The sequence below is a fragment of the Cardiocondyla obscurior genome, linkage group LG11 (genome assembly GCF_019399895.1).
Source record: "Cardiocondyla obscurior isolate alpha-2009 linkage group LG11, Cobs3.1, whole genome shotgun sequence".
Lineage (NCBI taxonomy): Eukaryota > Metazoa > Arthropoda > Insecta > Hymenoptera > Formicidae > Cardiocondyla > Cardiocondyla obscurior.
In genome coordinates, this window is record NC_091874.1 from 3,957,603 (window position 1) to 3,980,520 (window position 22,918).

At 44.0% G+C, this 22,918-nt stretch overlaps 1 long non-coding RNA gene across 2 annotated transcripts in view; it reads right to left on the reverse strand.

Moving 5' to 3' along the window:
• Nucleotides 1–740: 740 nt before the first annotated feature.
• The window catches only part of LOC139106361 (uncharacterized), a 187,581-nt gene continuing 165,403 nt past the window's right edge, over nucleotides 741–22,918 (reverse strand). The window contains exon 10 of one of the 2 annotated variants that reach the window (XR_011546338.1): nucleotides 741–4,602. This is a non-coding gene — a long non-coding RNA (uncharacterized lncRNA). The remainder of the gene's footprint in view (nucleotides 4,603–22,918) is intronic. The other variant, XR_011546339.1, reaches the window with a different exon arrangement.

Below are 22,918 nucleotides of genomic sequence, written 5' to 3' on the forward strand. Positions count from 1 at the left end.
ACGCGAAGCTTAATGCAATCTCGCAATTTGCATCGTTAGATACAATAATTCTGAACTAATTGTTCTTTCTATTTTTTTTTTTATTATTACTTTTTAAATTTGTAAATCTCTGGCGCTTTAGTAAAAAGGTATACCGAGCGCTTTTGCTCGTTTTCGTTCGCCAGCCCCTCGCTCGAGACAGCGACATAAAAATCTGGTAGCAGTCGAATGGCCTGAGCGGCTTCGCGCGATTGCATTCGTTACTTCGCACGCAAGGGAGTGCGAAAAAGGAGGCCAACACTCTAAACGCAGCTTTGGGTCCAAAGGCGTCACCATCGCGCGCCGGTGCCCATTTCGCTTCTTTCCCCGGTCTCGTGAGGCGCCCTCGCGCCGCCTCTCGCCGTCGGTATTTTTCAATTAATTTTTTTTCCCCGCGCCGGTCCCAGCGGCCGGATCCTTTGGCCGCGCGTGCCGCGCCGGATATCGACAGGGTGTTGGTATATACCGAGGGGGGGCTCATAGTGGCCGTCCGCCGCGCGGATACCGAAGCGAAGTGGCCGCGGATCAATCAGAGGCGGCCTATAATTAACGAGTTACGGCTCCGGCCGCCGCGCGTTTGCATTAAGACGCGGCTTTTTGTCACTCACCTTCACGAGAGGGACCGGCTCCGGCCGGCGTTCGTAATTACCTTGTGGCGGCAGACGGTCGGTATCCGCTGGCGAACCCGGTAACGGCGGGGACCAAGCGAAGGTGAGGCGCGAGTCGGTCCCGCCGTTTCTTCGCGCGAGCGAGCGACGCGGATTCACCTCGAGGGCCCGTTCCTCACCCTTTCGCCACGGAGGATGGAGACACGGTTCTTCCACCCTCGACTACTTCGATTGACTATACGCGGCGTGAGTTTTTCTCTCCACCGCGTCGTTCGAGACGACACCGAGGCGAGAACGCCTTCATAGCGGAAGGAACATAACATCTAGAATCGTAATTAGTAGGCGTAAACGCACGCCTACCCAGACACTGCGACTTCTTCTTCGTTTCGCTGTCCATCTGCTTCCTCTTCTCCTTCTGTCAGGCTTTTTTTTCTATCCTTTTCCCTTAATTTCTCTTCCTTCGGTATTTCGTAAAAATTGAATGCTTTGGAAGTATCTCGTTTATCACGAGAAGCGCAACATTGCCCGCAATATGTCGCTCCTCATTTTACTAGAATATGCTTAAGTAGATGTTCAAGCGATCAGTATTAAATTATCATCGCATTTTGGTAAAAGAGACGCAGGAAAAATGCAATCCCGAGGACGATTGGCGTCTTCATTAAAATTCTATTTCCTACGAGTGCACGCGTTTCTCCGCGGCGGATGTTTCCGCGATCTGATAATATTGTGCGGGTGCTACGAGCCACGCAATAGCATAGAATTATTTAGAAAGCAAGCATATCAACGAAACTGTTTCACTAATAAGTCCCGCGCGATTCTGACGTGGGATGCATTCACATTCGCGAGCTTAAAACTTCTTTATGAAACGAAAAAATGAAGGATGAATAGTAACAATATATATGTATATCAATAATTACGATCAACGGTGAGGAAAACTTTTATAATTATTTTTTGTAATTTTAATTTTTATTAGCAACACAATACGTAACGCTTTCGTATAAAAATTAGTGCAATACAGTGGAAAAATTTTATAATTGCGTGCCTATAAAATTTCTTCGGCTTCACCCTTTTTTTATAAATATTTTTTTAAGTCACTCCGATTATCTGAGATATCTCATATCTTTTATGCACTTGGAAGCAGATGCGATCGAGATATTAAGTTGTGCTTCAGCCAGCAAACTGCTTCCTGCCAAGGGTGGTTTACAATTGCACCGCTCGTCAGAGATCGCGATCAATTAATTTGACACTCAATTCGATACGCGGATGGCAGATGCAATCATTTGTCAGTGTGCATATATACAGGTCGTCTCAGAAATTATGTACTTCCTAAGATAGGCACGGAGAAAAGAAAATTAAAAGAAATGCATCTATCTTAAGTTCTGATAAATTTTAAATTAAAGTAAATTTACAAATAATTAATAAAATTAAGATTTAAATATATAAATAATATTAAAAAGAAACTAATGTATTAAAATTTTTTATTATTTTTTTTTTTTTAATATTCTGAATGTCGCCAAAGTCTTCAATTAAAATAATAATTAATAAAGTTCTTAGGAGAAGATTAATATTAATTCCAATGCCAAAGAGAAAATATTATCTATTATTTCTGATAAGATCTGTACATGCACGTGTGCGAACTGGATGAGCGTATAAATGACCGTACGGGCAATTCGCCGGCTTGAGGATTGTGTAGAATGAAATAGCAAATCATCCTGGTAAAGAGCTGAACAGGTACATAAGACCGAGAGTAAAAAAGCTAACTACAAAATAATGGAGGCACTGGAGATCGCATAGAAAAGTTGAAATGGCAAGTGGGAAGGAAGCACTTCCGGCGGATACACGTTATTTTTGTCACAATCGCGACGACATCAAGGGCGTATGTTATAAAGAACTGTTCATGAAGGAACGGGCTTCGTCTTTATTGCGTATCGATAATGATCTGTAATTTTCTACTAATTCGCATCAAGCCTGGCATTTTTGTATGGATTTACATGATTGCCTTTGACAATTGAACGGTTGACTTTCGCACTTAAACATTCAGATTTCTTACATTTAATTGACATCCGGAAAATACAACACGGCGGATTACATTTTCTAATGTTTCAAAATACACGGGCAATATCTATAACTTTCTTTTTCTTTTTTTTTAATATCCCAAAAATTTACAAGACTGTCAAAAGTGCTGGCGATTTTTTCGCATGCAACGTTCGAGATGCATGCGAACGCGAAACGCATGTCCGTACATAAATCATTCGAATTCTCGTATAACACAGTCGCTGGTGCAATTGTTATGCTAACCACTTGCCAGTATCTGCTCTTATATAGCCTATGTTTCCTGCACGACCACCTGTTACCCTCTCGATCCTCAACCCCGCCTACGTAACATTCAGCTCGTTCATCCTGGTTTGGCACATACGTAACAATCCTTGATGCAGCCATTTACTGTTCATTGTACCTTTTTTCCGTTTCCGTTTTATACCACGAGGAATTACATTTAATTTCAAAGACGGCAATAAATGCTAAAAATTAATATTAAAACCTTTATAACAATTTAACGAACGATACTTAACGAATTTGTCAATTTGTAAAGAATAAAAAAGAAAAAAATTAAAAAATTGTTAGTTAAACCTGTCGCTTTTCACCCGCGAGTCTAGGCACAGCGTGTTTTGTACTCCTACGCGTGTGTTGAAATATTAATTAATTACATTTACATCGTTACATATTTAATCGCGTATTACCTAGTTCACACCTTGCCCTTTACTACAGTCAAATATACTTACAATATCAGTTCCCACCATTACAACTAGATAAGAATAATGGACCGTGTCAGGGAATTTCCTTGATAACTATCTTAATAACGATCCATTCTTCCAGCAAAGCGCGAGTAAGCGGGGGACGAAAACATACAACTCCCACGGGATTTATAAGAAACGATATTATCGATATCATGAATGCTATCAGATCGTTACTCGACGAAACGTAAGGCGCGAGTCGCTTCTATGGTCGCCTGAATTATACATTATAACGCGCGCAAACGCGCGTCCGGGCATGAACAATAACATTGGCCTGCGCCTTCGGCGAGCTCCGCTTTCTTCAAGCGGCTGTTGGAACTTCCCTGCCCAGGAAACTACGACTATAAAAGCAGCTCGCGCAAGATACACCGTCGAGATCCGCCGCGGAAACAAATGACGACGGTGAGTCTTTTAATTGCCGCACCTGCCCCTCCGCGCGGGGCCCCTGCGAAAACCTGTAGGTGATAATTTTTCTTCTACAGCTGGTCGATTCTCTTTTCGACCGCGTCATCCGCGCCTATCCGAACCTACGTCGATGAGCGATGACTCGCCCAGATATTCGCCGGCCCGTTGCGGTTCTAATATTTCAAGACGTCACGTCGCCTCACGAGAATCCTCATACGTCACGACATAATGTACATCAGCGTTAACAAAAGAATAATATAATTTGTAAGAAATAAAATCGCCGCTACTTATCTGGTAGACTCGCGCGGCTTTGCGAATCAAGGTGCGCGCTTTACGTCGCGGTGAAAATCAGATACGGCGAATGGAAATGAGTTCCAAAAGTTTATTAATTAGGAATTTGATGGGATATCTCCGGCATTCCATTAGCGTGGAAACCGTTGCAAATCGAATCGTGCGTGTGGAACATTTGATGTATTATTCTTTGGGCTCTGCCTCGCTTACACGTGTGCGGTTTTTCTTCCCAGGTGCATCGAACCGCGACGTAACAGGGAGGGGTGTCACGAAGACGTCCGCAACTAGCACGAAGAGTAATCATCGGGCAGATATTTATTTTCTATTATTTCGTGGGAATCGAGCAGCATGCTCTTTGTTCTGGATTTAGAGTATTCGGTTAGTCTTCTACTCATGGGGAGATCCTTATCTGCTCACGTTATACATTTTCATCAAAGTTACCGTTGATTTCTCAATAGCCATGACCCTGTAGAGCTCGGATTATGACACTGAAAAAAAAAAAAAATGTTTCGTGGTTACTTAATAAATTAAATCAACGTAAGAAACAGAATAAATACGTGAATATTTTATAATTATTAAAAAAAAAAGATATTCAATTTATTTAATCTTGATAGAAATGTGAATAAAAAATTTACAGAAATCAAATTAAAAATTCTACGGAGCGATTGTTAATCTCCGCTAAATCAGAAACAGTTTCATAAACTCGTGTCTCTCTCTCTCTCTCTCTCTCTCTCTCTCTCTCTCTCTCTCTCTCTCTTTCTTTCTCTGACTCAGCGTCGGATAATTCTGGGAAGATTCAGAGACGTGTGCGATTCATTGCGTGGCGCGTTAGACGTTGCGTGATGTGCAGCCGATTGGTTCTATGGGAATCCGACAGCATCGACGAGGCTCGTTGATTAACCTACTTAGATACCCAATTGTCGGTGCGAATCGAAACGCGAATGGAGATATTCTGCTGTGCTATTGCCACTCCTAATTCGTTAGCGGATCGCGTGGGGTGGAAGATTGCTTCCTCGATGCCCGGTAATATCAGAAAAACGATACAGATTTCGAGCCCGGGCCATTCTCCGAGAGAGAGATATCATGTGGCCTCCACGCGTGCTAGACGTGACGGGAATTAAATTGATTATGTTGTTCTTCTCGTAGCTTGATAAATTGATTTCTCCCTGCATACTCACCCCGTAATGCGCCCTAATGTGTGATTTTCGTGTTATACTTTTGATGGTTACTTTCAACCTCGAACGTTTACAACAATGTAGAATATTATTATTACCTGCCTTGCGGCACATACAGCTATGAGATTCTTACGCCAGTTTCGCAATATAAATCACGTACTCCTCATGGATCGATGCGCCTTTCTACGAAATTACACCGAGAGGCCCGTAATTCTGACGCAAGCACATGCGGCCAAGTAGAATTCACAATGGGCGTAGATCGAGAACGTCGCTATTAAGGATAATAGAATATGCAACGAATCATTTTCCCACAGGTAGGAACGAAGACGCTTCCACTTTCTACCCGAAATAGGATTTCGTAACTTATACTACTCAATATAGTCTTTAACTGGCGCAACCAATTTAATGTTGTAATTGCCGCACACCTACATACACTCGCTTATTGCTCGCAATAACCGCGTGTCTTTTCTTAAAGACTCACCCGCCGCGGATATAGCGGATCCTTTTGCGAACGAGCCCTTTAAGAATCGCACGGGGTTATTTATGCCGGGCACCGAAAGCTAGCGCACGATATCAGTTTTCTGTCACGAATGGCCGCACGACAGCAAAGTGTTGATAGCAGTATGTCAGCCGATAAACACTAATGTTTCTCGCAACAGAGCGGAAGTTATAGCTACCTTGTTTTGTCAGCATGTTAAAAGTCAAATTAAACTTGCAAATACCTTAAGCAGCGAGACACTAACCGGAGTGGATAACGATTTGAGCAGCTTAGAGCAAATGTGAACTAAATTCCATAAATTACAAAAGCGGAAAGAAAAAGCGAGAGGGAGAGAGAAAAAAATGGGACAGCATTAAAAGCCAGCGTCAAAGTACCATTAAAAACATTAAATTTCTAATTTCTTATTTTATATTCGTAATAAACTACTTCGAGGCGTCGCTTAAAGCGCCAAACAAGTTTTATGTTGGATTATTAACGATATCAGTGCTTGTCTCTGATTGCGGTTATTAACCAGCGGAGATAACATTTTAAGTAAATAAAAGGATAAGAGTTGTCGCAGCATGCCCACGTTTCTCCCTTCGTGCACACTTAAGTTTCTCCAATGCCCGGCGTGATATTAGCAGATATCAAACGTGGATTTAATTACTCTCCGTATTTTTCGCCCGACGGACATCGACGGCCAGTTCATTCGGCGGCACGTAGAATAATTTCAGGGAGGGAGGTTGCACTATGCATGCGCCGCAGCTTTTTAATTGACTGCTGCCTTCCCCTTTGACTTTACGATAATGGGTTTGTTTGCATTCCAATTTCAAGAAGTTTAACGACATTCTCCGAAGCGCGCGGTACCTTCTCTCGCCAAACTTGATGCCGAAGATTTCTAGATCGGGGGCCCTTCTTCTGTTCCCGCGGAACCCCGTAGAGCCGTAGATGATTAGAAAACCGTAATAATTCGAAGTGACGGTAGAGATTTATTGAAGTTAGCAAATATAAAAAATTAAAAAAATAATAAAAACTAAAAAAAAAAAAGAAAGAAAAAATAACCGGATTCCCTGGTAATAACGCAACAGGAGAAAAGTTTTTATTTATATCAGTATATAAAAGATTTATTACAAGCTTTAAGGAGATTAAGCGGATTATTGCAACTTTTATACTTGAAGTTAACGATATCTACATAAAACTAACAGTGTTATTTGATAGCGATGCACTAAATCATATTTAAATATTAATATAAATCTATATTTGATTGCACGGAGAAAATAATGCCGCTATGAAAGGCTGCTATATAGCCGCATTGCAGAAATGAGAAATATGCGTGAATGCGTCCGGGGTTTTGCATGGGCGTACGTATATGTTTCTGCAATTAAAACGCGAGGATGGGCATCTAAAGCCATCTTACCATTTTAAACCAGCCGTATTTCGCACAAAGTGATACTATTGCGCATCGCATTAATAACTTTATTAACGAGAGCATAACGTAAGAACATATTCGCTCATTGTTACAAAAATTTAAATGCAATGGAAATCATTTTTAGCGAAGGGCCACACACCGCCGACGCAGAAGTTCGCAAACGTATATATAATAAGGTAACAATACCTAGTTGGTTTTTACGGAATTGATGTACCGGGGAGAAAAAGTTACGAACGTGGGAAATTTCCGCGAGCCCCGACAAGGTAACACATTCGCCAATCCCAAATTGGAGTGCGGAAAGTACTGCCGAGAGAGCGTATGGTACATGCCGGTAGCCGCGCTTCTATCGTAAACCCTCATTATCGTCATAATTATTATGCAAAGAATATAATGCGAGGCGGCAGCCTGCCAGAATACTCCCGAGATCCGACAGACTAATTTCAATGCGCGCGAATAAATTGCGGGAATAATTTTATAAAATAACTGAAATAAGAGGGAAAGCGCGAGCGGAGCCGCGCGCTGGGCATCTTATTCGCGATCTGAAGGATGTGAATGCATTTTACCCCGCGAGCGTGCCATTACTGGACGCGTAGATATTTTATTCTCTGACAGATGCGGAATTGACCTCTTTGTAACGTCTCGTATTAGTAATCTCGTATCCTCGAGTCGCAGAATGGTATCGATCGACAACGCCGATGATGTCAGCGACGATTGTTCGTATTCTGGACTTCCTCGTTCTTACTCTGCGCGGAATAAAACGATATTTGGAAAATACGTGGGCAGACTGATCGATCGAAGACTGTAGGGCTGCGGAAGATGGGGGCGGAAGGGTGGGAGGTACGGTATAGCTGCACCGCTCGGAAGAATCGCTCGGAAACGCGAGATATATTGACCGGACGCCGCTATCACGGAATCCGTGCATTAATAACGCAGCCGGTCTTTAACCCGTAAACTTTGAAACTCGGACGGGGGTGCGATTAAGAGGCTTCCATAAGGCCGTTTCGTGCTGGCCACCCTCGACCGGCAGGGGACTGATCCGCGCGCGGGAAGGAGGACGAAACGGCGAAAGGGAGTTATGGATGCCGTGGATCGAAGACTTCGCGTGAGACGACGGAAGAACGATCGTTTTGACGATTGCGATCGTTCGCGTTGCACGAAGTCGCGAAGCCGACGAGACAATTAGAATGGTTTATAATATTGAAGATGGTATCGACGGTAATTGCGGGGTAATAAACGAGTGAGCGGCGACGAGAAGTCAGAGCTTGGCTGAATAAAGTCGCACAACGCGGTACGCGAAAATGTATTGAAAATGAAAAAGGGGCCGTTTAATATTTTTCAGTTTTTTTACAAGATTAAGATTATTATTAGCTATGAAAATTACAAATGGATGAAGCAGGAATATAATTATTTCTGATTCCGCGTTACCCGCGCGTTCTATTTTCTTCCTCGACGCATTTTTCTTGATGCATTCAGCGCAGAATAGATTAGGATCGTCAACCAATTACTCGTCGCGTGTCTAGAGACGGCTATCATCTACCATAGTCATCAAGTGCACATAAAAGAGCTTTTGACTGCTTCTCCGTTGTCACTATCGTACCTCTTCAACGCGCGTAGTCGTTCGGCGCGGGTAATATTCAATTTCAGACATCTCTCTGCACGCGGCTGGTGCAATTTGCTTGGCCGGCCGCGAAAAAGGAAAAAACACGAGCAAGAAGGAGGCGCTAGGCGAGACAAGTTGTGCCTCTTCTCTCGAGAACGTCGTACGCGATTTCTTTTCTCCGCGTCGTCGTCTTCGGCTACCGCCCTCCACTCTCTTCCCCCCCGTTATCTTCTCACCTTTTCTCTCGCACGCTCGCAGTTCGAAGAGAATTTTACTACCGCGCCTTTCGTGCCCGCGTAAACTGCAATAATTGCGAGCGATAGCGAACGCGGCTTGCGATCGTTACGCGAAAACGGCATTAGAGAAGACGCGAGAGGAGATCCCGCGAGCGTTTCCTAAGGTATGCGCGTCAAGACGCACGTGGTGGAAACAATGGGCGACGTAAGTCGCTCGGTGCGTCGTCGGTTCGTACGCGAAACAAGCGTACGCGCGTGGTTTTATTGCCGCGTAAAGACCCGTCGACGTGTAATGCAGCGCGCGGTTTCTAACGCGATGGTCATCAACGCGAATGGGCACCGGTGTGCGCGCACAGGACGCGAGTGCCAGATGCGTTACTCGCCTTCGGCGTGAACGGGCCTGTCAATTATTGAAATGAGCTAATTATCGGTCGGGCGAACAGCTGCGCCCTGTGCGTCCGAAGACGTTGTACAAGGAGAAAAAAATAAAAGGAGCGAACGGGAGCGCGGAGGAAATTTTCGCGTAAAGATGCTTTCCTAGTGTTTGCGCGTGCTACACGTCTCGCGTCATTATCTGGTAGCATGCACCGGCTGTTTGGCACGCTGACGCGGCCGAATTCCGGATTTTCTGAGATTAATGACGAGCGCGTGGCCCTCGCAAACATGATCGATATAAAAGTCGGTAGTAATTAATTTTTTGCAACGTAGTCTTTATAACGCGGCTCGATCGAGGGTTACCGATAACATCGTTGATTTATGACGATCTGATACCCGATAGCATCACAGATGCCAAACGCGCGATAAAGGCGTAGATAATTATCTTTCCTTGTTTGTTAAGCTCTACATTCTACCATAAAACAGTATCGAAAAATTATTTCGGATATTGGTGGGCAGTTAAAAAACGAAAGAAAAAAAGAACGCGGGGGAATAAAAATAAACGTGGAATAAAGTCGCCGGATGCGGCGGCTGCGGCAATCGCGATAAATCTTACCGTGGCGCAGATTTCTCTGTTGTAAAAGGAGATAGTCTGGCTTTTTCGACCAGGTGATCCAAACGAGGTAAGACATCGTAGGAGACAAGGGATTGAAATCGTTCGACTAATGGAAGAAGAGCGAGAGTGAGAGAATCGGAGGGCACGAGAAAACGAAGGACGAAGAGAGAGTAAAGGAAACAGGAGTCGGTGGAAGAACCTTATTTCGCTCGTTCATCCGCGGGAGTGCAGATTCTTAATAGAATACTCGATGAATGTATTTCTCTTACGAGACTAAGACCGGTTAGTACTCGGAGAGCCGGAGGCTGGCGCGAGAGGAGGCGGCGGCGAAGGGTGGCTGCGACGGCGAGGCGCGAGGAGGGAGGCAGGTTCTGAACGCGATAATAAATCTGTGCTTAGCTCCGCGACAATGGGCCGGATGGAGGAAACGGAAAGAAGGGTTTAAGCCGCGTCCTACTTACGCTGCGAGGATATTCTCAAATGGATCGCGCCCGAAGAGCGGATTAATCCGCCAGGAAAACGGATTCCTGCGAACATTCGGCACAGAGGAGCACGGTCGGGTTTGATTCCCGCGCTCATGCCTCGCAGGCCGCGATATCTCGGCGAGAAATCGGTGAAATGGCCCTCATTCTCCCGTCTCGGTGACAGTAGTGCCAGTTCACAGAGGAAAACTCGAGAGAGCTAAGACTCCCGGAGCGTCAATGGGCAAAACATACCGCGGCGAACTTTGCCGTAGTTTCTTATAATTCGACATACTCGTAATTAATTTCGAACAATAATCGTGTCTCTCAATCAGTTTTTAACGTGAGAAAAATTTATTTTTTCGCATGTACATACGTATAAAAAAAAATTGTAGATTACTTAAGAAGCGTTACTTGTTTTTGGAAACTGCACGGGATTACATTTTTCTTTTTTCGCCATCGGACTGCACGAACGAAATTTTCCGTTTACGAATTCCGAGTTCAACCGGAGCTTTGACAGCCCGGAGTGTCGCCGCGTATATCTAGAAAATGTCGTCAGTTCGGTGTCACCCTTCCCGAGTCGTCCTCACCTGTATTATACGAACAGATAATAAGACAAGAACACGTAGAATGCAGCCGACTGTTGGCCGGCCTTGGCTAGGTCGAGCGTGCGACCTCGAGCACGCGGCATTGATTGAGCCGCATCTGTACCCTTGAATCTCAACTTTTCTTTAATGCCATTAAAATCCTGCCTAAGAGACCGGACATTTCCACAACAAGGCGCATACCACGCGCGATCCCTGCGGAATGTGTGATGAATGCTCTTAAATACCCGGTACCGTAGAGTCTATAGAAAATCACCTGTTTTCGCTTCTTTAAAATTATTTAAATGCATGAAAAAAAAATCGACATGGTGACAGATGCCACTGCATTAAACGAATGCTAAATTAATTACTGCTCGTACGATAATTATTACATCTGTCGTGCACGATTCTTCTGATAACGATACGTTCTTATCTGGAGAATTTTACAGCTTATTGAAAAGTTAATTCTCAATTGCGGCAATGATAACTCGTGAAATTGCGGCAAATCGGTAAGTAGGTACATATTAAAATTCCAAGAGACACCAGGGAAGAGTCTGTCTTGTTACCGGTTGGAACCGGTCGATGAGGTACGACAGGTATGTCCGAGAAATGCCGTCAGCCGGCCAGCTGATCCTGGGAACAACGCCCCACGACGATTTCTTGCTGGAATTAGGGCCTTCTTGATTTAAGGCCGACCGACGCGTTTCTCACACCGGTCACTATTTGCAAGGGCATCGCATTCGATCCTTCGATTTGGCCAAGCTCGAGGAGGACCGTATCGCTATTATCAACTTTACCAATGTGAAAAATAAAATTAATAAATGAAATAGAATATATCTATAAAAGATTTAAATCAATTTAAGAGTTAATTAAATTTTATTAAGCCGCTGCTTTACATATTAAATATAATAATGTTTTTAAATTATTTACTTGTTCGTTGCATAATAAAAAAATATTTAAGCGTTTATGTTAGTATGTAAAGAAAAAAAAAATTATACTTTAAGATTGGATTTTATTTTTAAATATCGACTTTAGCTTTTGAAATTAAGCAAAGGTTTCCGATATCATTATTTTCTGACGGCCAGACGCGATGTTCTGTATGTATCAGCGAACCGGTATCACAATATAGGTAAACGATACGGTGCTCCTTTTGAGAGGCGATCCTCCGAGCGGTTCCCAAGATCGTGTGTCGATTGGTCGGGATTGTTTGCGAAATTCTTTCAATAGTATTCGATGAATCTATTGAGGCACGTCGTTCACGAGTCCGAAAGACTCGGTATGCCGGTGCCAGTCGTTAGGCGGGTCGCCTTTGCTGCTATTAAGAACCCGCGGGTAAAACTGTCTCGAGAATCTCCCGGACGGGCCATCACTTAGACGTCTGATCCTGGCAAGTATCCCGTTCTTAATTGTTTACGCAATAATTAAGTAAACTGAAATGCCCATTTCCGTAAATTGCGCAAAGACAAGCAAAAAGTTCAAACCGAGAGGACCAATTTCCACTTAGAGCTTTACCGTGATGCTTTGAAACGCCATTTGCAGGTAATTACAATAACGAGGCGAGCTTATTTCTTGACAGGAAAGCACGCACGTCTCGTTCTTTGGCCACGTGGGACGTGGGTGGTAAATCGGGCGGGTGTGGGCTTCAACGTTCAAACAAATAGGAAGTTTGTTCGCCGGGAGTACAATAGATGGAAACCGAATGATATGTCTAACTAAATACGTTACCGTACGCGTATCAAAGGGAGAACCGAACCTTTATGATGGTTTCTGGCTGGCTCGCGTCTCCGTAGTCTGCCGCTCGCCTTTCTGTGGTCACGTGTGTACACGTACGCACATGCACGAGCACACACGTACACACGCTGTACATATTTTACGCGGACCGTGTCTTTGTACATGCAGCCGCATCGAAGCTTTCCAGACGTTGCGTCAATTGCAAAATTGAAATTTCAGCATCAACGATAATTACCATTGTCAACGCATTGACACTATCTCCCGTTCGTTACTGAATCCCGAGTGATTCTCGTCGGATCTATCTCGAAACTTCAACGTTGAAACTTAATTATTAAAAGTAGTTCGATCATATTAATTTAGCTAATTTAAATTGATTTAGAAGTTCTCGCATACGGCAATAATTTTTCACTGTATCGCTACGTTTTAAAATTTTACGGTCGCTTTATTACGTATTTTAATCTATAATACCTATATACCTTCGCGTTTCACGAAAATTAATTATTAAGATATCGGTGAAGCGCTGATGGTTTTAATGACAGGTAGCGAAAGCTTGTTTAAAAATTTAGAAGCATCACAAAGTAATTCCGGTGCATGCGGCAAGCGTCGCGTTACTTCCGACGTATTATCAGAGTGTGCCGCGTGCATTTGCCGTTTTCGGTTTATCCACCGTGTCGATGTTCAGTACCACCGACGCCTCCGCCTATACACTAATATGTCAAAGGCAGACGGGGCAATAAAGACAATTAGCACAGCCTCTGTAACGCGGTGCTTGTCATCTTCTGAATTTCGGTATTATTTGGAAAATGGCACTCCGCCACAGCCCGTGCATATTTGAATTAAGAACGTATCGCGACGCGACGCGCCTTTGCCGGCGATTTTTTGAGTTCACGCGAAACTCGGGAAGCGTCGTTTATTCTCTTTCTTCCAGTTTCTCGTCGGCAGGAACTCGAACGAGTTGAAGAATCCATTCGCGTTCGTAACCGAGCAACATCTCGACCGTATGGTGACAGGAGCCCGTCAATGTTTCAAGTCCCGTCATTGATCGTGCGTGATTTCGTGGCGGTAGGCACGTAGACATACGGGGAAAGGGATCGATAAGCTGGTAAACTAATTAGCAGGCTCGCCGACAAAGACGATCTTTCTTCGGTCGCTCCGGCAATCGCGTTCGTCGCCAAGCTTTTTACATCGGCTTCCTGCCGAAGCTTCCTCCTCATCGGCCGGCCGATCGTCGTGTCCCCGTTTCATTCGACTCAGTGCTCTCTTTTGGCATCAACGGCTAAGCTGTTTTCTTTTTTTCACGTCCATTTGCTCGCTTTTGTCCGTAGCGCCGCGAAAGGCGCGGGTTTCCCACGGGAGACTCCTCGAGGGAGTCGGGCCTTTTTATCACGACGTGCGTACAGGTAATCGTGTTAAGATCGTGACTGAGAAGCGCGCGTTTTAGTTTTGCAATAATTACATAAAATTAATTATTAAAAAAAAATTTGTTAACGGGGAATATTTAGTATCAATGATTATCACGCTTCGAGGAATTTATTATTTAATTACATCGCGTTGAACTTACAATATTTTATATCAAGAAATTTCCTGCAATAAACTTTTAATGAAAGAAAAAAAAAAAGGGTAGCCATGTATCTTTTTTTTCTTACGGCACAATATCTCACGGCCTCCGACTTCCTTAATGTCGGCCGACAGATGTGGGCCATCCGCAAGGAAAGGGTTACCGAGCCAATAAGGGGTGGAAGGAAGATGTATGCGCTAATAATCGAAGAAAAAAGTGTCCAATGAAAGAAATTTACGGCTGGCGCTAATTAAGTAAAAGGGGTCCAAGCAGTCGTCTCCCTTTTATCCAGTCGTATTCGCTGGCCGCCGCTGGACCGTCCCAGCGGAAGGATTAATTAATTCAGAATATATCAATTAAGAATAAGGTTTGCTTTTCTGCGTGGTGACTCTCTCGCGCCGTCCCTCATCGTCCCTTCGCCGGGCCTCCTCTTCTATTGCAAATTGGACGTGAAAAATGACGCCTTGATTAATCTCGCGGATAATTTAAAAACGAAGGGGTTGCCGCGGTGGTGCCTCACCCCCTTCATTCCTCACCGTGCCGTTGAGTCGGATAAAAATTCAAGACGCGAAATTGCCAATCAACGAAGGGTGGGCGGCTTCAGAGGTGAAGGCGTCGCCTGGGTGGTGGCAGACCGATTCGCAATGTACCCCGACGGGTAATAACGTTAAAAAATTATCCCCCGTCTGAATTTCATCGGTCCGCTTCGACGCGTTTGCCTCGTTTCTCGATTTCTTTAACCTGCGTAAAATCGCGATAACTAATGAAGCAAAAGAATAAAATATGGAAATAAATTTTTGTTCGTCAGTTCTTTAACTATATTTACTCCTCAAAGTACGATTTGCACTTAAACCACACACGATTCTAACTTCGAGAGGTGAAGAGGAGGCGGCTGCAAGAAATTCACACATTTTTAACTTGAAAGAGGCTCACGTGAATATATTCTAAATTGCGCGGATCCTCATCGGAGTTCTGTAGTAAACTAAATAAAAGTTAATTGAGTAAATGAAGATTTATTCGCAAATGAAACGAAGTTGTCGTATAAAGTGTGAAAAGTAAGACTGCGTAGAAGGTGTAAAATACGATTCTCCGGGGTATTCGGACGCCATCCGCCATTGTTTAATAAGACACCGGACCACCGAGCTGAAGGGCGCAGAAGGGTTGAACACGTCTCAGCGAAGTAATTAAAAAATGTACCGCGATAAAATAATATTGGCTACAAATTGCGTCGTGCTTAACGTAACCCCTTTCGTCTTTTATATAAGATATAAAATTTTATTCCTTTTCTCCCCGTGTTCCAGGTCCATTCTTTCCTCCCTCTATTCAGACAGCGGTTCTCACTTAAAGGATATTTACTCGTCCATATCTTCATTTGCATTAGGAACAAATCTTAATCTGGAAATAACCGCCTTAACTAAGACGCACTTTTATTGCTGACGGGGGCAACCCGCATTAACGTTATTTTAATTTATTCCACGCAAATGAGAAGATTTACAATTATTCTCATAATTGCGCTTAATGCAATTTAACATAAATTGACAAGATGTGCGCGCTGTTTTATTTATTTATTACTGCGATCATCTAGGAATTAAAAAAAAAAAGAAAAACGAGTTTCGGGATTAATGATAATATGTAACGATCTATATGCGAAATTATACACAGCGATTCGTAATTAAAATATAAGAGTTGGATCTGTAAGACATTTACGGTATATTTCACGTTGATTATGTGTCTCATTGCATCGAAGCAGCAGTCACGCAACTTATTATATGCGGGTGTGCACACACCTTGATAGCTGCGTATATCTAAAAGGTGCAGATATGTATATGCACACACAGCCTCTGGGCGTCCGCTCGTTTTCATCCCGGGAAGGCGACGGAAACGTTATGCAAATGGGTTTTTGCGGGGAGAACTTTCGTTGGCAACGTAAAGGGAGCAAGAGAAGAGAGAGAGAGAGAGAAAGAGAGAGAAAGAGAGAGAAGCGAGGGATACTCGGCAGGGTTGAAGCGGGGCGAATCAGTCTTCTCCACCTTCTCCCGCCGCGGGATCGGCCAAGAGCCCGGATCATTTTTACCGAAATTAAATCGAAAATTAGACTCGCATTAAAATGCGCTCTCGATAGGGCTTGCCCGAATCGCCGGTGGCTGAGCAAGCGGAGACGGCGTTCGTACCCAGGAGCGAGGAGGAGGCTGGTGAAGAGCGGCCGCGAGGATCCGACGAGGACGCGTGGATATACAAGGGACGGGAAACAGAAGAAGACAGATAGAGGTAGACAGCGGGAGCTTCGGGGGTTTAAACCGAAGGAATTCCTTGCTCATGCAAATCGGAGATTCGTAGGAGCCCGGAGAAGAGAGACGGGATTGTATGAGTTAATCAGAAGCCGCTCACGCGGAAGCTCGCGGAAGAGCGCAGTTGAGAACCGCTGCGAAATAAGAGGGAATGTAAGGGGTATTAGAGATCCAAGACGTTCTTTGGATTTTCGATCGGCCTGACTCGTTAAGAAACTCCCGGATTATCTCTTTTACAAAAACTTGACGCTGTGGCGTCTTAACAAACTCGATATTCGATTTAATTAATTTTGAGATAAGTAATTCGATTAAAAATTTTCATCTCCTTTTTTGATACATTTTCGTTTATCAACCAAACTTGTCGGCGTGACGGTAAAGTAAACTTAAAGAAGACGTAAGACGTTGAATGGAAAAAGAAAAGGAGGAGGAAAAATAAGAAGGACGAAATGAAAAAAGTTCGCTCACGCACAATCGCGTATAAATCAGGGTGGTTAATAAGTAAAAGCAAAGGGTTAGGCTTCCATGGTGATGCTGGGTTTAGTGGAGGGTGTGGGGGATGCGCTTACGGGGGTCGGATCTGCACCAGGTCCAATTTACGATTCATTTCGTCGAAACGGCCGCCACCGTCGGTGCGCCTTATATCGCCATTTTACCGATCTGAATAATTAATTTTAATAACGAATTTCTATCCGCCTCCCCCTCCGAACGGTGTGCCCCTCGTCGAACTCCGTTACTAACCGCTCGTTCCTCGTGAGCAAGGAAGCGGATGAGGAAAACTCCTGCCTCGGACGTTTGACGTAAAGCCTCTATTGTCGGATACATTTTTAATCGGCGAGGGAAGCAACGAGCGTGGCTCACGATCCGCCCACAGCTTTTCTGATACATCCCCGACTCCCGTCTTGAACCAGCTTGGAAATCAATTACGCGACTTTTCAAGGAGAGTTTCTCGACGTGATACGTAATACTACCTTTCGTTATGATGCTTTCCGTTGCACATGGCCTTTTTTAAGGAATCTCCTTTATTGCGCTTGGCCGCACTGTGCACGGCGCAATTTAATTGCATTTTTTTTTATTCCTCTACGTTACAAAATAGTATATTTTATTCAAAGGAACGGCTACGTCAAATGCATTTTTTTTGTAACAGAAGCTAAACAAATATTTAAATCTTTATTCACTACCGCATGCTTGAAAAAAAAATTCTCTATTACTAATAAAACTGGAAGCTGCTCTGATAAAGTCGTACACTTGGAGAGATAATTATCGAAGAAATAAACTGCAGTGCGCGCCGAGCATTAAACCGATCGATTCGATATTACGATCCGCGTGCAAAAGATCGGATCAATGATTAGATATATTTATACGAAGCAATCGGCGCTCGCCGATGGCCCTTCCTTCGCGCGATTAACGACCGCGGACGTTAAATCCGCCGACTTTCGAAGAAGCTCGCTATCTTCGTTACGTCCGCGGTGATACACGAGCCTGGAGCGGATAGTTAATTGTCGGGGAGCTCTCTTGTCAGTTATGGCATTCCGAAAGCCTTCGATCGAGGGGAACACGTTGCACTAAAGTTAAAGGCAACGAACAGGCATTATTTCCAGTATATTATCGAAGCTTGCTTTTATAGCGTGAGATTACGGACGTACGTAACTATTAAGCGATCGAGATTGCCCACGGCAATCTATTTTCTTTATCCTTCGCGGTAATCCTATTTGCAAAGCGTGCCAGAAGTTATCGCGGTAAAATCTAAGATAAGACTTTTTACCGTAAATGATAATTTCCACCTTCTCTTATATATATTTATATGTATACACAAAAATTTTTATCACGATTAAATTCTCATCGTGATTATTTTAACCCATCGATTATTTTAATTTGATGATTTAAGAAAGTAGTGCACATTTTAGAAAATAAAAGAAAAATATATATATGTATATTTTATTTGTACGCGGACAACGAATGCATCGGGCGATGCACTAACCCGGTTCACCATGATCTTACGACCGTGCAGTATTCGGCGTGGTATTGCCACGGTAGACGGTGGTGGTGGGCCAGTGATATACAACGCTATCACCCTCGTATTTACTGCAGTGTCAAACCAGGGCGACAACTTGGTTACAAATTAGTGCTTTACACCGCGCGCACGGCCACGTCCCGCTTTTACACCGTACGTCCGTTGTGTACGTACAATACGGCGTGTACGTATGCGCGTGCATTGGTACCGGGTCCTCCGGCGAGGTATATGAGTCTCGTATGTTTATGTTCCTGGCAGCTGCGCGGCAGAACCATGCCAATATCGGTTCTCAATTTAATGATCGACCAATTGTGCGCAACTTTCCCTACGCGTTCCCGCCGACGGAGGCCGTAAGTTTGCAGTTTGCATTCTGCTACTTGCCATACTCTTGCTGCAGGATATTTCAAAAGCTGAGGCTCAAAGATTTCGTAAATCGTTCTATAAATCATTAAGGGCTAATTGAACAGGATAAATTATTGAACGGTTGTTACAAACGCGTTTCGTGACTTTATTAAATAAAATATGCGTGGCATTCGGTGCAGTGATAAGCATATATCAGTTGAAGCGCGTATCGGTATTTTATCAGATAGCACTTAAAAAATATTTATCAAGATTAAATACTTTCTTAACGCTGTGAATGTATAATGAGGACCGAAGGTGATTATCCACCGCTATAATCATCTTCGAAGTCATTCTATTCCATATGCGGTAACGAAAAGCACGTAGATAGAGAATCTTTCTCGGAAGTTAAATACAAGATCGGCCGCGAAGGAGAGAGACCGGCTCGGCGGCTGTTGGACGCGGCGCAGTGAGATTTCACACCGTATCCATATCACGGCTTTTAAGATCCTGCCTGGGACTCTGAACCAAGATGTATGGCATCGATGGCTCGATAGAAGGGACTGAGAACCTCTCTCGCCTCGTGGAGGAGGCGATATATCAGCCGCGGGTCAACAATGTGTAAGCGGTATCGTTCTCGAACCCCCAGGTCGAGCGACCTAAGTTCGCTCTCGGTGACACTTCTGGAGTTTCTGCTTCTTGGACGGTGCACACTCAAGATATATGTTACCAGCCGCGTGTGGGTGCACGCTGTGTACACGCACAGTGTGGACCCAAGGTCCCTTGAACGCTACGCGTAGATTCGCCGAACGAAACTTTGACCTATCCCGAGGCGATCGTCGCCTTGAAAGTTTTTAATTGTTTTTCTGTCACTCTACGAATCTTTTATATATACGTCGTTAGCCGCGGAGGGATATCGTGTACCTGAATTATTTCCCGGTGTTTATTCGTATACAAATAAAAGAGGAAAAAAAAAAAGAAAAAAGAGCGTGGCCTGTGCCACGAAAATTCGACCCGTCGTTAACGCGAGTTGGTAAGTGTTGCGAAATGCGTCATGCGCGACCGCTTGATTCGCCGGCATTAAAAGTCAAATGTAACAGATCCATTCACCGGCCATAATTACGAGGAAACCCGGCTGCCGCACGCAATAAAAGCGTTCGTTATTAAAAAGTTTAAATGTCTATTAATTACTCGACGTTATGCCGGGCCGCGCCGAAGGACTGTATAAAATGCATTTAATTATCGCGTCGTGCTGAATGAAGGAAATCAATGAGTTTCCCTTTAGCGAAACCGACGGCACTGGCGAAGGTTTCTCTCCTTTTTTTTTTTTTTCTTTCTTCCTCCCTCAAAACCTCAATTTGTTCCTACCGCGTTACTTCACCGCGCCATCCTCCGCAGCCACCCCGTTTACCCTTTCCAGTTACGCCCTCGTGAACCCACCCATCGGCCGTGTCGGTAATGAGGGCGACACCTGAATCCGTGATTACATCGCGGCAATGAAAAGTAATTTGTCGATTCACAGCACGATGGACCCGTTCGTTCGATATCGCCACCGCAATTTCGCACTTTTTTACGAGAAAAGCTTGCCGCGCGCGCGGGACCATTTGCTTAAGAGAAACGTTTTGGTCTCGTGTTTGTGGTGCATTTAACGTGCGGCGTTGAAAATTGCATTTTCCGTGGCGCGAGGCTAACAATTCGAAGGGTCCGAAAATTAATAATGTATTAAACAGGGATACTCGATACTGATATTCTAACAGTTCAAACCGCGGACGGTCGACAAAATGTATTCTGGGAACGGGGATCGCGGCCCTAGGTTGCCTTCGCAGCTCTGCTTTGTCGTGGTCAGTGAGTTCGGATCCTTACTACCTTATATTTCACGTCAAAGTCTTTCGCATTCCTGAATGCCACCTGATCCACGTATCCCGCTTCAAAACCCGGCTTTCGAGGCTCGCCGTCGAATTCGAGTTCGATCGTGCGCGCGGGGGAGCGCCGTAGAATCTTATTTCGAGAAATCGAGCCCGATCGTAAAGTGTAATAACTTTTTTCGGCGCCGGACTCGACGTGCCTGTGAGTATCGTATCTATACGACGATCAAATTACTCTTTTTAGATTTGTCAGCCGGGACGAAATGTTGAATGCGCGAGTATTAACGCGAGTATAACGAGCATGTGCGTTAAATCTTACAATTTGTAATTAAGAACGGGCAGCAGTATTAAGATATTTTGCGTGTAAAGAAAATTGTCTGTAAAAAAAAAAAGAAATCTACAAAATGTATGAAATAAATGTAATAATCATTATATTAAAATGCGCGAGACAGTTCCGTGAAAGATAGCGAATAATATAACGTACATACGTTCGATCGTGATACCTTAGGTCGTGGATATTTTAGGTGGTACCGATGGTACCGGTCGCCCCCCGGTGCGAAGACGATTTAAGGTCTACTGGTTGGGCACAGCACACCCATGGTGGTCTATATCAAGACAGAGAATCCACTCGATACAATCCTATATCCCATATCAAGCTTATATCGCGTAATGTCATTCAATTTTATTCCTTCGCGAATCTTAAAATTACACTTAATAAATCATTCAGCTTCCTTTTCATTTCGCGAATAAGCATTTGTAATTATAATTATAGAACGATATTAATAAACTACTAGATGTCTTTAATTATATAATTTGATCCGTCAACAGAATAGACGGAGCATTTAATTCCTAATTTTGGAAATGTGTGTCGAGTTTAAATACGATTACGATCGTAGTTTTCAAGAAATCTTAAACACGTTAATAGAGATTGATTATTTGTTGTAAAATAAGTTTAATGTTAAATGGAAAACTCGCGTAAACGAGATAAAAAAAAAAAAAAAATACAGTTGCGAAAACAACAAACAACGTGCAATCTCCGCGATAAGAAGGTCCGCGATGCATCATGATGCTGCGCGATACACCATCTCAAAGCGGACGATCAAAAGGTGAGGAGTGGGAATTTTGGTGCATTTTGGTCGCCGACGATAAAGCATTTTTATGTCCTTTCCGGCCGTTTGATTTCGAGATTAGCCAGGAATTTTGGGCGAACCCGCATATCACGGTGATTTACATCAAACTGGCGTTTCGACGAGGAGAAACGCCGGTCACCGCGGCCGGGCAAAAGTTAAAATTCTCTTAAATTTCAAATTTATACGCGTGATCTTGTCATAATCTTGATTCTAACGCCCAGCCGCAAAGCTATTCGCTCGTTCTCCATTCCGCGTCGACGCGGTGGGCTTATTTGTCAAAGGTGTATGTACACCTATGTTGCGAGAATTCGAGACGACGAACTGCCGGATAAAGATAAAAGGAAAGTGAGAGCAATGTCGCGAGGAATATAGAAGCGCTCTATTAAAAAGTTGGCGAAAGATTGAGACTTCGGTATGAAAATAAATCGAAAATTAAATATTCTAACGTTCAACTTTCCGAATTTCTTCGGCAAAAGCGAGGATTCTCGGTATTAAACGCGGACTGCGAAACGTTAAGAACGGGGTACCAGCCGAAGATCGTCGATCGGATACAAATAATCGTTACGGACGAGCGCGAGGCCAAAAGAGGAACATCGGGAACGAAGAAATAGAGGCGACACACATTCGCAGAGTCCGCGCGCGACAGGTATACGTACACGAGGATTAACCGATGTGGCAAACCCTTCGAACACCATCGGCGTATCGCCGCAACCCGAGAGGCTCGCTCGCGCTTACGGAGCCCACCACAGGCCCATAAATATCTCATTTTTATTTTGAATGGGAAAACGAACGACGGGCCGATGCCGCGCTTCCCTACCCCGCACTAAATCAGCGTTACTTTATTAAGTATTACCTTTAGTTAACAGATACTTAATCAAAAGGTGCACGCGGTACGCCACTAATTTGACTTTGGCCCCCATAAATATTC